At 41.9% G+C, this 13,885-nt stretch overlaps 1 protein-coding gene and 1 pseudogene across 5 annotated transcripts in view; one reads left to right on the forward strand and one right to left on the reverse strand.

Annotated features, from left to right (window-relative positions):
• Positions 1–13,885, forward strand: part of SIL1 (SIL1 nucleotide exchange factor) — a 174,642-nt gene that overhangs the window by 11,623 nt on the left and 149,134 nt on the right. Inside the window, exon 2 of one of the 5 annotated variants that reach the window (XM_016160601.2) lies at positions 4,281–4,392. The exons of 3 other annotated variants lie outside the window; for them this stretch is intronic. The gene's annotated coding sequence lies outside the window, so the exon portion shown is untranslated. Of the gene's footprint in view, positions 1–4,280; positions 4,393–13,885 lie in introns of those variants that run through there. One more of the 5 variants, XM_016160602.2, reaches the window with a different exon arrangement.
• On the reverse strand, positions 12,076–12,194 carry LOC118606129 (annotated as a pseudogene).

Here is a 13,885-nt window from a genome sequence, read left to right on the forward strand (position 1 = left end):
TTCAGATGAGTTTCTTAACTTTCCGTACCTATTTCGTCATCTGTAAAACCCCTGGGGATTTTAGATATGTACATAGTAAGCACTAAGTAAAATATTTTGCCCCATGTGTTCCCTTTTCTTCTTCCCTCTCTTCTTTCCTCCTAGCATTGTCCTTTTAGGGCTACATAAGTGGTCTGACCAAAATACACTTGTCAGTCTGTTAAGGGCACCAAGAATGTATTTGAAAGAGACTCATTTTTATTGTCTAGGTTCCCTTTCATGTATTCTTTGCAGACCATAGCCCTTCTTTCACCACAGGTTACAGTAGGAACAACTAGATTCTAGCTGTCATCAATCCTTTTTAACCTAAGCAGTCTTTCTACCGTTCTTTGCTGAGCACCCACTATGTGTTAGATACTGCTTGGCAATGGGACTATAGTGGTGAATGAGACAGATATGGTCCTTGCCCTCAGTAACCTCTCTCCAAATCCCCTCCTTAGATGGTTTATGTCTGTGGAGGACTGATCTTGTTCATTCTTTGTTGCTTCATACCAATTTCCTTCTGAGAGGGCGATCCTCTCCCTGGACCTAGGGGCAGTGCCCCTTTATGCTCCCTGGAGCTTGCCTTCTGGCTTGCCTGCTACCAAGTAATGAAGTGGCGTGCTGAGGCTGAAGGAGAAAGCCCTGTGGACTCCTACTGCCTTGGCCACACATGTCCCAAGAGCCTGTGCTTGGCACTCTTAAATGTTTCTTTTCTCCTTATACACAGATTATAGTGTTCACTGGTAATTTAGATTTAAATAACCTTCCGCCCCCTCTCTGCCTAAAAAAAAAAAGCCCTGTGTATTACAGAGTAGAGAATAAAGCAGGCCAGCCCCGGCCTCCTGGTGGGGCATGTTTTATCATGTGTGTTTTTTTATGTAGTTTTGCTAAGGCTTGCCTTTACTTTAATATGGCTTATGTATAATTAGGCATATTGATATTCTGCAGTCACATCTTTTCTACCTTGTTTGTCTCAAATAGTGCAACAGGTAGATTCGGGGCTTTGGGTGACAGGAAGTTGGACTTCCTTTTCTACTCTGGACTTCAGACTGTATTTCGGCCCAGCAGCCAGGTTGATGGATTTCTCAGCTTCAAAATAGGGGCCTGAAGATAGCCCCTTTTCTCCTTGTTACTTGTTTTACCAGTAGATGCCAAGTGTGTGCAGGGAAGCAGGCAGAATGGCTCTCTGGGAACCATTTATTTGAGAATTTCCAGTGGAGAAAGGCATTTTCCTCTCTTTGCTGTGGTGTGTGACATTGTGATTTTGTATTGCTTGTGCCTCTGCAGTTCTGAGGCTTGTGTGTGATTCCTGCAGCCCTTTCAGGGTTTTCAACAATAAATTGCTTGCTGGTTTATGTTTTCCCCAAATTCCATAGCCTTTACGGGAGTTGGGGAGCGCATCAACAATTAGGGACCTAGTTGAGCCTCTGTTTCTGGCACTAAGACTGCTGAAAGCATGGTGACTGAGCTCAGGTGAGATGTTTCCCACTTGCTGCTGGGCATTTGCCGCAACTAGATTTAGCCTAAGAGTCACACTAGTGGTTTGGTTAGAAAGGAAGAGAGTACTATGTAATTATTGCTTATGTACCAGTTAAACCTATCAGCCAACAGATGTCAAGTGCAGGAAAAAAGTGCAATAATGTTATTATAATGGCATAGCAGTTATCATTATAATAATCAGCTGGCATAGCTTTTGATAAGAGGCAGACCCTGAAATGAGTGTAGGGGGAAGGGTTAACCTTGAACTACAGCACTTAACCTTGTAGGAGATGCAGGGTTGATTTGGACGATTTCAGATGATTCAGGTATGGAGTTGCTACCCTCTCTGCATAGCTAGAGGAACTGTGGAGACTTCAGTTGGGGTTGTCTGCCCTGTGGGTACTATCTTTCTCATGGTGTGATGGAGCACACACCAATCTTTGGCTTAAGGTACTCTGGGTTGCAGGATTACCACCCCAACACCTAGCAGCAATGGATACTGGGAAAGGCAGAGACTTTATCCCTGTGGGTCCATTTCAGATTTTCAGAAAAATCTAGTCTCTTCCCCATAGCTATAGATGATGAACTCTGCTCCCAATAGTGAGCTATGCTCCATAGCTTTTATATCTCAATTCTGTACATACTGATTGTGGTGAGCTGTGCTTGTTGAAGAAAGCCTCTCCTCACTCAAGAGCTTGCTGGAGTTGCATTCATATTCTGGTTAGGAAGGTGGTGAAGGCAGAAGTAGACCTGGGCTCTTCAGTGACCCACGGAGGCAGCACCAGGGTAGGAGGAAAGATTCTTTGGATTCAGGCAGACCTGTGTGTGCTCCTGACCTTGCCATTCAGTAGCTGTTTGACATTTTGTTTAAGCTTGTTGAACCTCAGCTACCCTTTTATGTTATGTGCTCATCTATATCTCATTTGTTTTTCACAAACAGCCCTGTTTTTAAACTACCAGTCACTATGTCTGCCACTAAGTAATGCTCAGTAAATGCTTTTGCTTCTACCTTCATTTGCCTACCCTGAGTAGTAAAAGGGCAAGGACAAGGCCCTCCTCCTTTCATAGGGAATTTTGGCTTCAGTTGGAGCTTTATGTGAGCTTCCTTAGACCCTGGTGTTGCTTCTCTGAGCCATGATCCTAGACCTTTTCTGAAGTTGTCTCATCAGGGAAGACTTTGTTATTTAATGTTTGGGCACATCTCTGCTTTATCCAACGAGTAAAAGTTAGGGAACGGTGTATCTGCTCCTGCCTCAGCCCCCTGAATCCTTGCTCCCCTTCCCTTTTTCCTTTGGGTGGTTCACTTAGGGGCACTGCCCGTCCTGGGAAGCTTTTTTTTTTTTTTTTTTTTTTTACAGAGACTGCTAGTTGTTTGTCTCAGTCTTTTTACTGGATAAAGGTTTTTGTGTTTCTATCTGCTTAGCCTTTGATGTTGACTTTTATTTTGGAAGTCTAGAGCACTCAGACAAGGTGATATCTTTTTAGACTATTTTTGGCTGTAGGCAGCTTATCACTATGGCTACCACTGGCCTGAAGAATGGCAGGACATGGAAAGTAACTTCTGTAAAAAATTTGGGAAAGAGGAATGAGGAGGGGGAAAAATTAATTTGTCTTGTGGTCCCACAAGGGGAGAGACAGCTTCTCTGAGCAGAACCATTCTATTTGGAAAGAGCTTCATTTCCTTTCTCTCTGAAATTTTATTCTGTCAGTGAATAAACATGTAGAGCATCTGTTACATTCCAGATATTATGGTAAATTCCTTGACCAAGTCAGATACAGTGCCAACTCAGAGTGTATTGATGAATATAGACATTAATCGAATTATAATCACACACATATATGCCAAATTACAATTGTAATAATTGTATTGAAAGAAAGGAATGTGGTATCATGAGAACATTTGACAGATTTAACTTGGTCCTGGGTTAAGAGGGTATCAGGGAAGGCTTCCTTGAGGAAGTGGTGTTGGGAATTAAATTGAGAAGAACAAACAGGTGTTTACTAAGTAATTCAACATGTGTTTCAACCTGAGGTCTCAGGGTTTACAGACTCTGGGATAGTGTTGGGGGTAGGGAAGCCAACTATGAGGAACTGAAAAAGCACAGTGAGTGAGAGGAGATGGATATAAGATGAGGCTGTAGGAATTGGCAAGAACAGGCCAGCTCAGCCATGGTAAAGCATTTCGTATTTACCTGGATATCAGGGGAAGCCTTTGGAGGGTTGTTAGTGGTGGTTGTGGTGGTGAGATGATTGTACTTTTGCAGATCAGTTAGATGGTACATTGAATGGATTTTGATAAGGGAGTAAGAATGGAGATCAGAAAAAAAACGAACTGTGATAGGTTGCTTGTTTTTCTTCAGTCAGTTAAATGATAATCTTGAAAGTGACTCTTGAATGTTGCCTTGTTCCTCCTGAGTTAAGTCCTCTCTCAGTGCATAGTTAATGTGTTGTTGGGGCCACCAGGCCAATCAGCAGACGTGCTGGCTAAGGTGCTGGCTTTTGGTATCTTTCCACCTTCCCAGAAAAAGTCTTAAGAGGTTTCAGGCCTGTCACTTGTTACTATCTGATAGTTGCAGAACCCATTGTAACCTGTTGTCCTGCTGTCCCTCTGTTGGCTGTCACTACTGGGTGAGGGCTACCCTTTTTACCTTGAATCACTTAAGCCACTGACATGGCAACTCTCTGTGATGTGATGTCCCACGTTTGCAAAGCCAGCACCTGTAGTTTGTGTAACATTCCATTCTGGTTGATGTAGGTGTCCACATGTTTTTTCTTGGCAGCAGCCAGTGTTGGAGAGCCAGAAATTCTTCCCATTGTGTAGCCAGGAAGACCTGCAGTATAAAGAAGGCTGGATCAGAGTTGCACACTTTCAGACCAAGTGTTAAGTGCAAGGTGGGTGATTCCAGAATCTATACCAGAGTTCCTCCTCAGTAATACTGTGGTCTTGCCCGCTGTTCCTTTCACTCACTTGGCTGGATGACTGAGCTGGACAGTGGTTAGGAGCATGGCATGGCCCTTGGACTTGGGGCAGACTTTAGTTAGACTCTTAGCTTCACCATTTATAGGCTGTGTGACCTTGGACAAGATTCTTCACTTCTCTGACTCATCGTTTTCTTCGCTCTAACTTGGGAATAATAATACATCTACCTCACAGGGTTATTATGAAATATCATTGAGGACATATGAAAGGAACTTAGGTTCCTTCACAGAGTAAATACTGAATTAAAAAGTGGTTATGATTTTTATTGTTTATTTGGCTAACTTTTGTTTACCTTTTTACATGTCTGCTATGTGCAAGGCTCCATGCTGGGGTTGGTGTAAAGATGTGGTACTGGCCTTGAGGTGCTTAGTCTTATGGTCACCTTTTCTACTATTCGTCTTGTTCTGTGTTGTCATGCTTCAGCAAAACAAGGAGCTATCCCTCCTAAGAGGGCCTGAAACCTAGCTAGCTGCAGGGCCCGTAGGGGGACTGTTGAGTGCTGATGTGCCCATCTGGTGAGGCCTAGGCAGTCCCTTTACTTTGTTCCCCAAGCTCCCTGTAGTCAGGAGGAAGTGGGACTCCAGCCACCTTTGTAAATGTTTGGGTCCTAAAAGTTATTAGTGTTCAAAGACCTGGTCCTGGATTTATAGAATAAAATCCTAGGCATGAGTATGAGTAAAAGAGGGTGTCTGGAGCCAACAGAGGTGGGCTTATATTCCTTAAAAGGTTCTGTATTTATTGAGAGCTGTAGGCCCGCAGTACTGGTTTCTACTCATTTTCAAGACTCTCTTTCTCCCACCCAAAGGTGCCTTGTCCTCCTTTTCTCTAAGTACACAGTTATCTTAACCTGCCTTAGACACTATTGACTTTTTACTATTTATAAAGCTCTCAAATGAAGGACATTGGAAGCCTCCTTGTCAGGTCTGTCCTTTGCTTGAGTTCCTCCTTTGAAAGACTTAGCCTTGTGGCTAATTCAGGGTATTTGGTCACTCTTGCTACTACTTTAAAGTTAGTGTCTTAACTTGTATATTAACTGACCATCTTCTTTCTGGGTTAATCTTTAATGTATGTTTAACATCTAAAAGTTTGCTTTTTTTGAAGCCACCCTCAACCCCTTTTTTTTTTATGCAAGAATTTCAGCTGTAAGCTAGCAAGACAGGCATTTGAAGATTCTGATACCAAAAGGTGGCTTTTTGGTAGACCAGCGAGTGCTTCTCTCAAGCAACTTTCTCTGGGCTCAAAAATCATTAAGTCTCTCTTCACTTCTTTCACCTTCCCTCTTTAGTCTTTTCTGAGCTAAATGATGGCCTCTATTCTTTTAATCTTTTCTTACTTGCTCTATTTCCCAGCCTTTGTATTGCTTCTGCAGTTTTTGTTCAAAGGAATGTTTTATTTGAGTCTTTCACAGCTTTTTTCTGGCCAGGGTTGTAGGTAACATGTTTGGCTCCATCTTCTTCACCCCCTGGCATATAACTTGTTTTTTTGTGATTGTAGAAATGTGGTTGGGTTGTGTAAAATGTACCGTTACACTCTTTTATCCCATTTTGACTGTGATGCATAATCCTATGTTACTTAAAGGTGAATTGGCCAAAGGAGTCCCTAAACTTAAGGGGTGGTGCTGGCCTAAGTTTTCTGTGATGCCTAATCAGACTACCTTTTATTTTTTGTTTGTTTAAAAAGTAGACAAACTTGCTTCTCTTTTTATTTTGATTTACATTGATTTTCTGTTCTTCCCACAAATCCTGAATGAGAACTTCTTCCAGAACAGTTGCCCATCTTTGTGTTCCTAAGAATTTGGAGGATCAGGCCTCCCAGCCCTGCCCCCATATTCTTCACCTGTGCATCTGATAGTATAATAAACTGCTATGGAAACAGCTCAAATGTCTCTTTTATACACGCACCCACACACAGGAACACATTCATTTTTTAAGGAATGGACACTTCTCTAAGAGAAATTCATCCTGTTCAGTGCAAATGCCCTTTGTTAGAACAAAGTTCAGGAGACTGAAAAAAGTAGAATGAGTGAAGTGTCCCCTTCCCCTCCCCTCAAAAGGCCTCACAGCTCTTAAAATAAACTTTAAAAAGTCTGTTACTCAGCTTCAGCAAAGCAGACAAATTGTAAATGTGGTGTAATAAGACTCTTCTCTGATCTTTTTCTTTTTTCTCAATTTATTTTAACACCCCCTTTCATGGTCTTACCTTTCTAGAAAGTTGATTCAGTCCTTCCTTGCTGGCTCTTAGCAGGAGAAGCAGCAGGGCTTCTGGGTCTGATTTATGGTTTATGTTTCTTCTCCATTCCTACTCTATGCTGCCCTAGTTCCTCATCTCCCTGCATCCTGCTGACCACTCCCCAGGCAGAATGGAATGGACAGTGTCACATCCAGTGACAATGTAGCTTTGGAATTTGATGTCAGCAGTACTGGCCTAGTGATTTGGGCAGAATTGGGGAGGCTGTTTTGTGCATATGCTGCTAGATGAAGAAATGGGGGCTTTTCTATGTATGTGTTTTTGGTACCATCTTTTTTCCCCCTTGTATGCCTAGCCCCCATAAGCCTGGTTGCCAGGGAAACTGGAGAACTTGTTACTGTGATTAATTCATTATTCTATGAAGCTATAAAATAGCATTTCAGAGCAAGATGTCAGGGAGTCTCCCTGAAGTTCTCATGGAACAAGTGACCTTTCAGTTATGTGTTTTCAACATCTTTGGGGACCCATTTGAAGAGAGCTAAAGCAATAATTAGGACTAAGTAAAGAAAACTAATTTGGAACCAGAGTATTTTAATAAGAAGTTTAAAAATATCAGAATCAGCTTATACATAATAAGTAAGAATTTGAACTTTTCTCTTCTTTCCCTTTTAAAATTATTATTTTTTCCCCGAGACTTGGAGATTTTGCATTATTCCCTTGGTGATGGAATGAGGATCTTGGTGGTGACAACCTGCTGAGATTCAGGTAGATAGAGGGAGCAGCAATGGGCTGCCTTCAGGTACTGCTTAATCCAGGTGTTTTTGGTTCATCCAGTGAAGGGGTAAGTTTTCTTTCATTCCTAGATCCATTTGCATTCCCCCAAGATTTTTTTAGGACTGACTGTATTTTCCAGATGATTCTGAAAAATGAAAGAAAAGTTCTGGATAGTTCTAAGAGCAGTTATGCATCTTTCTGAGCAGTCAGAGGTTCAAGCCAGAGACATGTGGATTTGTTTCCTTAAGGTATTCTTTAGGTGGTAGTAGTAAGTCCCTAATTCATTTGGGAGGCAGGCAGTTTGATAAAATAGTTAAGAGCTTAGGTTTCGAAGTCATATCTGTTTTATAATTCTGGCTCTACCACTGATTAGCTCTGTGACTTTGGAAAAATGACTTAACCCCTCTGAGTCTTAGCTTCCTCATCTGTAATGGTTTATTGATAGTACCTATGACATAGGGTTGTTGTGAGCCCAATATATAGTGAGTAAATACTCTAAATGTTAGCTATAATGTTATTTTGAGATACTGATGGAAAATCAGATTGAACCTTCTTGGCAAGGGGAAAGAAGGTAGGAAGTTGCTAGCAGAACCTTGAAGAAAAATAGGGGGTTGAGTGAGAGCAAAAAGCATCTAGAAAAAGAAAATTAGGAGAATTCTGGGTACTCTAATGAGTTACCTATTGTTTTACTACATTAGTAAGTCCTATGTCTTACCCTTTGCTGATCCACCAAGTTGATTGTTCTCCCAGAACCCCCAATCTGGTTACTGGCCCTTGAGCAACGTTTGAGTAGCCATAGCAGCCAGTGTCTTCCATTACCAAGACATTATTTTTACAAAACATACTGCCATGTTTTACCACCTGTACTTTGAAGTGTTATAAATAATTAAAGCTGATCCAAACTTGTCATAATAGGTTTCTAAAAATGGATTTTGAGATGCTGTACCTCTGCCCTGACAATGTGTTTATTAGCTTGCTTGTTAATTCCAGGATTGCTTAACTCAAGGCACCTCTGCACCAGCTTGCTCATATCAACACTCATGGAAGGCTTAGAGAATGTGGGGCTCAGTGTTACTCCTTTGTTGTCCCTAGCAAGTCATTAAGTGATTGAACGGGGGAAACTGAACTACTTGCAACTGATACTCTTTCCTAAACATGTATGTGCAGGAAAGAATAAATTGTAGACTGGATAGAACAGAGCAACAGATTAGGAGCCTCTTGATGTTTTGGAAAATAGTCAAGTACAAATAAATTACATGAAAACCTTTGTTAGTTTGGTTTGCTTTCTCATCAAGATGTTGGACTTTGGGCTTTTTCTCTCCTTACCTAATCATTAGAATAGTAAAATGTTGGTTAGGCCTCTGATTAGGCTTTGTTGTGATATGGGGTAAGAAGAGAGGCTCGTCTGTGGGGCACTACAGCAGAGTGGTGTCAGTGCTGATTACTTCGTCTTGGCAGGGTCACCCATCAGTGCACAGGTTTATTTTGGGGAGGCTGTGTGCAGAAAAGAAGTAAGGCACAGGGCTTGAGAATACAGGCCTGGAGTCACAAAGGCCAGGTTCAAAGTGTGGCTTTTCCATTACTTGCTGTATATATTTGTTTCCTATGGCTGCTGTAACAAATTAGCGCAAACTTGGTGGCTTAGAATAGCAAAGATTTATTCTCTCCTAGTTGTGGAGGCCTGAAGTCTGCAGTTAGTATCACTCTGCTGAAATTGAGGTATTGGCAGGGCCACATTCTTTCCAGAGGCTCGAGGGCGGACTCTTCTTTACTTTTTCCAGCTTCTGGTGGCTGCTGGCATTCCTTGGCTTGTAGCCACATCATTCTACTCTTTAAGTTCAGCATTTTCACATCTTTCTGTTCTGTCTTCATATTACCTTCTCTTCTGTGCTTGTGTCAGGTCTTCCTCTGCCTGTTATAAGGACTTTGTGAATGTATTTAGGGCCTATCTAGATAATCCAGGATAATCATTTTAAGGTCCTTAATCACAACTGCAAATACCTTTATCCCTTATAAGGTAACATTTACAGGTTCCAGGCATTAGGACCTGAAGTCTTTGGAGGGTTATATTTCTGCCTACCTCTCTGGGTGACTTTAGGAAATAACTTTCACCAATATATTTTTCCTTATCTGCAAAAGAAAACTGGTGGTCATATCTTTTATAACTTGTTTCCATGAAGTTTAAGTGCCACTTTTGTATGCCAAATATTTAACAGTGCCAAGTATGTAGTTGTTGTGCCTATTATTATTTATATTCATATATTATATATTACTGTTACTGTTATTTAGCCATCTTCTGTTAGAGGGAGAGGAATAGTTCCTTACGAGTTTATTTGACTTGGAATAGTCCCCTTCTTCCCACCCCTCGCCTCTGCCTCCACCATGGCTGCATAGCCCTAGGATCTTTGGCATTTACTTCCCACAGTCGGCCTGTGTGTCCCCTAGGCCACCCTGTTACCCATCTCTTCATTTTTCTTTCTCAGTGTATGGGTTGGTCTTTGGGAACAAACTTCACCCTTCAGGACTGAATGAGTCTCCTTCATATATTGAAGCCCTAACCCTTAGTGTAGCAGCATTTAGAGTAAGGAAGTAATTAAGGTTAAATGAGGTCATAAGTGTGGGACTCTAATTTGACAGGATTATGTCTTTATGAGAAGAAAAACCAAGGAGCCCTTTCTTTTTCTCTGTACCATGCAATGAAGAAAGGCTGTAGAAGGACATAGGCAGAAGGTGGCTGGGGACAGCCAGGAAAAGAGCTCTTATTGGAAACCAAATGGGCCAGAACCTTGATCTTGAACTTCTAGGTCCAAAACTGAGAAAACAATTTAAGCCACCAGATCTATGGTATTTTGTTATGGGAGCCCTACCAGACTAATACAGGGGGTATAACCTGGCTCATGCCTAAACGCTCAGGGAGAAGCTTGGGTTCTGGAATTATTCCCATTTACCATTCAAGGTGGCTTTCTGTGTTGCTGCTTTCCCATAGATAATTGTAACTCCATAATGAAGCATAGATGAATATTATTTTTACAGTGGTAGTTAGTATCTGATAGCTATTAGCCAAAAGGTATGTGTCCCCAGTGAGGTACTGTAAATATATTTTATCAGTTCTATTACTTGCTGTTTCATGAACACATCCCTGAAGCATTTTAATCTTGTTTTTCATACTTGTCTTTAAGTGAAGAATTGTTCTGATTTGCAACTTTGGGGGATAATTACTATGTTCATTAATTTTTGTTCTTTTCCTTTTTTTTTACTGGTTTCTTGAGAAAAATTTTCCCTAAATCTACACTAACTGAGACAGGTCACTTGATTAACAGGGTGTTTTACAACAGTGTTTTCTCTGGCTTCCTTGGCACACTGATGGGAGGGCTGTGTCAGCAACTTATTAGTTGGGGTGAAGGTCTCCCTGGTCTGGGCTTAGATGAATAAGAGGCTTTGGGGGGCCTCCGACCTCAGGCTGCATTGCAGAATATTTTTGGCTCTGAGATATTCCTGGACAAGGGGCAGTAGAGACTCACCTGGTTTTCTCCTTATTAGACATTCAGACATAAATCAAGTGTGTATTATGTACAGGACAGTGTGTGTCGCACTTGGGGGACATGATTCTTGCCTCACAGGGGTGTTCAGTACATGTCGATTAAGTGAATATGTGGCTGGATAGAGTAGCCTTAGCATTCAGAGAGAATGAAAGGGGGGCAGGCCAAGGGGTCAGTGCCTGGGGTAGTATATGAAGGATGCTGTAACCTCCCTGGAAATATAACAGAATTGAGAGCATCCTCTTGAGGGCCATGATGCTCTAGCACTTGAATCTGCAAGAGGAAGCAGTAGAGGGGGAAGGTTGTATTGAGGATGGTTAATTTTTGCACTTAATTTTTTTATGGTATTTTGGCCTTGTACGTCCCTTCTTTTCATTGTGAATCCTCAGTTTTCATTGTTATGTATGTTCCGCGTAAGTATAGATGTTTCATAAATGTCACACAAGACAGTTGAGGGAAGAGATGAAAAAAATAGTAGTTTAGACATGTTGGTTCAGGGTAGGGCAGAGGCAGGGATGTATGTGAATGAGATGCCTGGGAAAAGAACTGAAGAAGGTGAGAAAGCAGAAGCCAGAAAGGATTTGAATTAATGTGGAACTGGAGAGAAGTCTAATCTGGGCTAGATACCCAGGGAAAGAGCACTGGAGGGATTTCTAAGAATAATGAACAATAAAGAGCAGTTAGCCTGGGATACTGGGGCAAAGGGAATCCTGGAAAAATGGCTTAATTCTCTTGCCTCCCACTCGCTCCATTATAGTCACCAGTGGGAGGAGGTGAAATCTGGTGTCGCCCCAGTGGTGTGGAGGAGGAGGAGGTGGCTAGTGGATGGTGGCATTGTAAGTTGTTCCTGCCGATGCAGCAAAGAATTACAGGTCGGTGAGATTAAGAAAAAGTAAGATTTGTCTATGGCCATACCACCTTGGACATGCCTGATCTCGTCTGATCTTGAAAGCTAAGCAGGGTCGGGCCTTGTTAGTACTCTGATGGGAGAAAAAGTAAGATAGGTAGTTAGATCCATCTGTCTGTATCTGTCTGTGTATCTATCTGTCTATCTATCAATCTATCATCTATCTATCTAGATATCTATCTATTTTTAATGTACAGCACCTGGTATTCCTAGGTGGTCTCCTATCCAAGTACTAACTAAGCCCAACCTTGCTTAGCTTCTGAGATCAGACGAGATCAGGCATGTTCAGGGTTGCATGGCCGTAGACAAGATTTATTGAAAGTACATTTTAGAAGGAGATGGGACACGCTAAGGAAGGCTGCAGCCCTTTAGAATTTAGGAGGTAAAGAGATAAGATAGTACACCCCAAAGGGAGGGGCAGATTTCCAGCCAGGAGTGCTGTAACAAAGCAGAAATGGGAAGGTCTGTTTATATTTGAGCAGGTGATCGGAGGTCCTAGATGATCTGTATGTGAGGTCACCTTGACTGATACCTGGCTGCTATATAAATTTTTGCCTACTGTGCATGTGCTTACCCAGAATTCAGTCAATGATAATTAGATTTATGAACTTCCAGGCATAGTCATGAGATTATAATGATGATATAATGAGGCTGAAGTTAGGGGCAGTACTTTCTGTGCATACATTTGTAGCTGCTTTAGGGCAACAGCTTTTAGGGCTTTTGTGCTCTAGGATTTAGGGTAATTTATAACCCTAAAGGGGAGGTGTTTCTGGGAGGTCCTTAAGGAAGGTCTTCAAAGGAAGTTTCTATGATCACAGAGCTGGGTCTTCACTCCTGTCGCTCATGCCTGCCTAACTACCTAATGTTATGATACTTGTCATGTGGCAATTATTTGTTTATATGGTTTTTCTTCTAGAAGGTAGGAGAGGGGGCTTGATCATCTCTGTATCTTAGTTACTTAACACTGTGTCCATCACATAGCAGCTGCTGCACAGATGACTAATGAACATACTTGTAGTTAAGGCCTTGGTGAGCAACCCATGAAGAACTGAAGTATGAGGGGTAAGGATTGGATAGAGGGGAGATGAGCACATAACTTGCTTTGGGGGATGACTCAGGAAAAACTGAGAAGTGAGCCTTACACAGAATCTAGATCATCCTTCAAAAATTTACTAAACATTTCTTCTCTGTTGACCGTTGAGCTAGCTGGGAGCAATGACATGGTCTCTGTCATTATGATGCTTAAGGCCTAGCAGGAGAGAAGGACAACTATATAAGAAAGTATAATAAGTGCTATAATTAGGGAAGTACAGGAGCTGTAGCAACACCTAATCTGGCTAGTGGGGAGGGTCAGTGAAAGCCTCCTGGAGGAAGTGTCTTTTAGGATGAGTAGGAATTTGCCAGATGAGGAGGGGAAACAAAGTCTCGGAGGGACTGACATGTGCAAAGGTCTGAAGGTGGGAGACAAGAAGTCTTAGACATTTGGAAAAAATTTAAAGCCAGCTGTAGGTAGAGGAGAGATAAAGCTGGAGATGCAGTTCTGGGCTAAATGGTGGAGGGCCCGGTTATGGAATTTAGCCTTCATCCTGAGGGCCATGGAAAACAATTGAATATTTTCAAGCAGGGGAGGGTAGGATCAAATTCATGCTCTGGCTATAGAATAACCCTGTTAACATTGAATCAAGGTCTATACTTGTAATTTGCTGATATGCCACAAGATCCTTTGACACTGCAGCAGAGCTTCCCCTTTTCTAAATCGCTGAGTACAAAAGCCTAAAGTATGGGTAGAGAATGTGGCCTGCCACAGACTTGAATCCCTGGTATCTCAGATCCAGAGCCCAAGGCTGTGTTGCTTGGCGAATGGTTTTCAGGACTGTAGCTCTCACCTTAGCCTTTTCACAACAGCTTAAAATTTCTCAGCTATGGCACATTCCTCTGCTCTGCTTTCAACAAATTGAAAATTTTTATTACAGTGTCAAATCAGTAGGAAAAGTTTTG

The sequence above is a fragment of the Rousettus aegyptiacus genome, unplaced genomic scaffold, assembly GCF_014176215.1.
Source record: "Rousettus aegyptiacus isolate mRouAeg1 unplaced genomic scaffold, mRouAeg1.p scaffold_m13_p_7, whole genome shotgun sequence".
Taxonomy (NCBI): domain Eukaryota; kingdom Metazoa; phylum Chordata; class Mammalia; order Chiroptera; family Pteropodidae; genus Rousettus; species Rousettus aegyptiacus.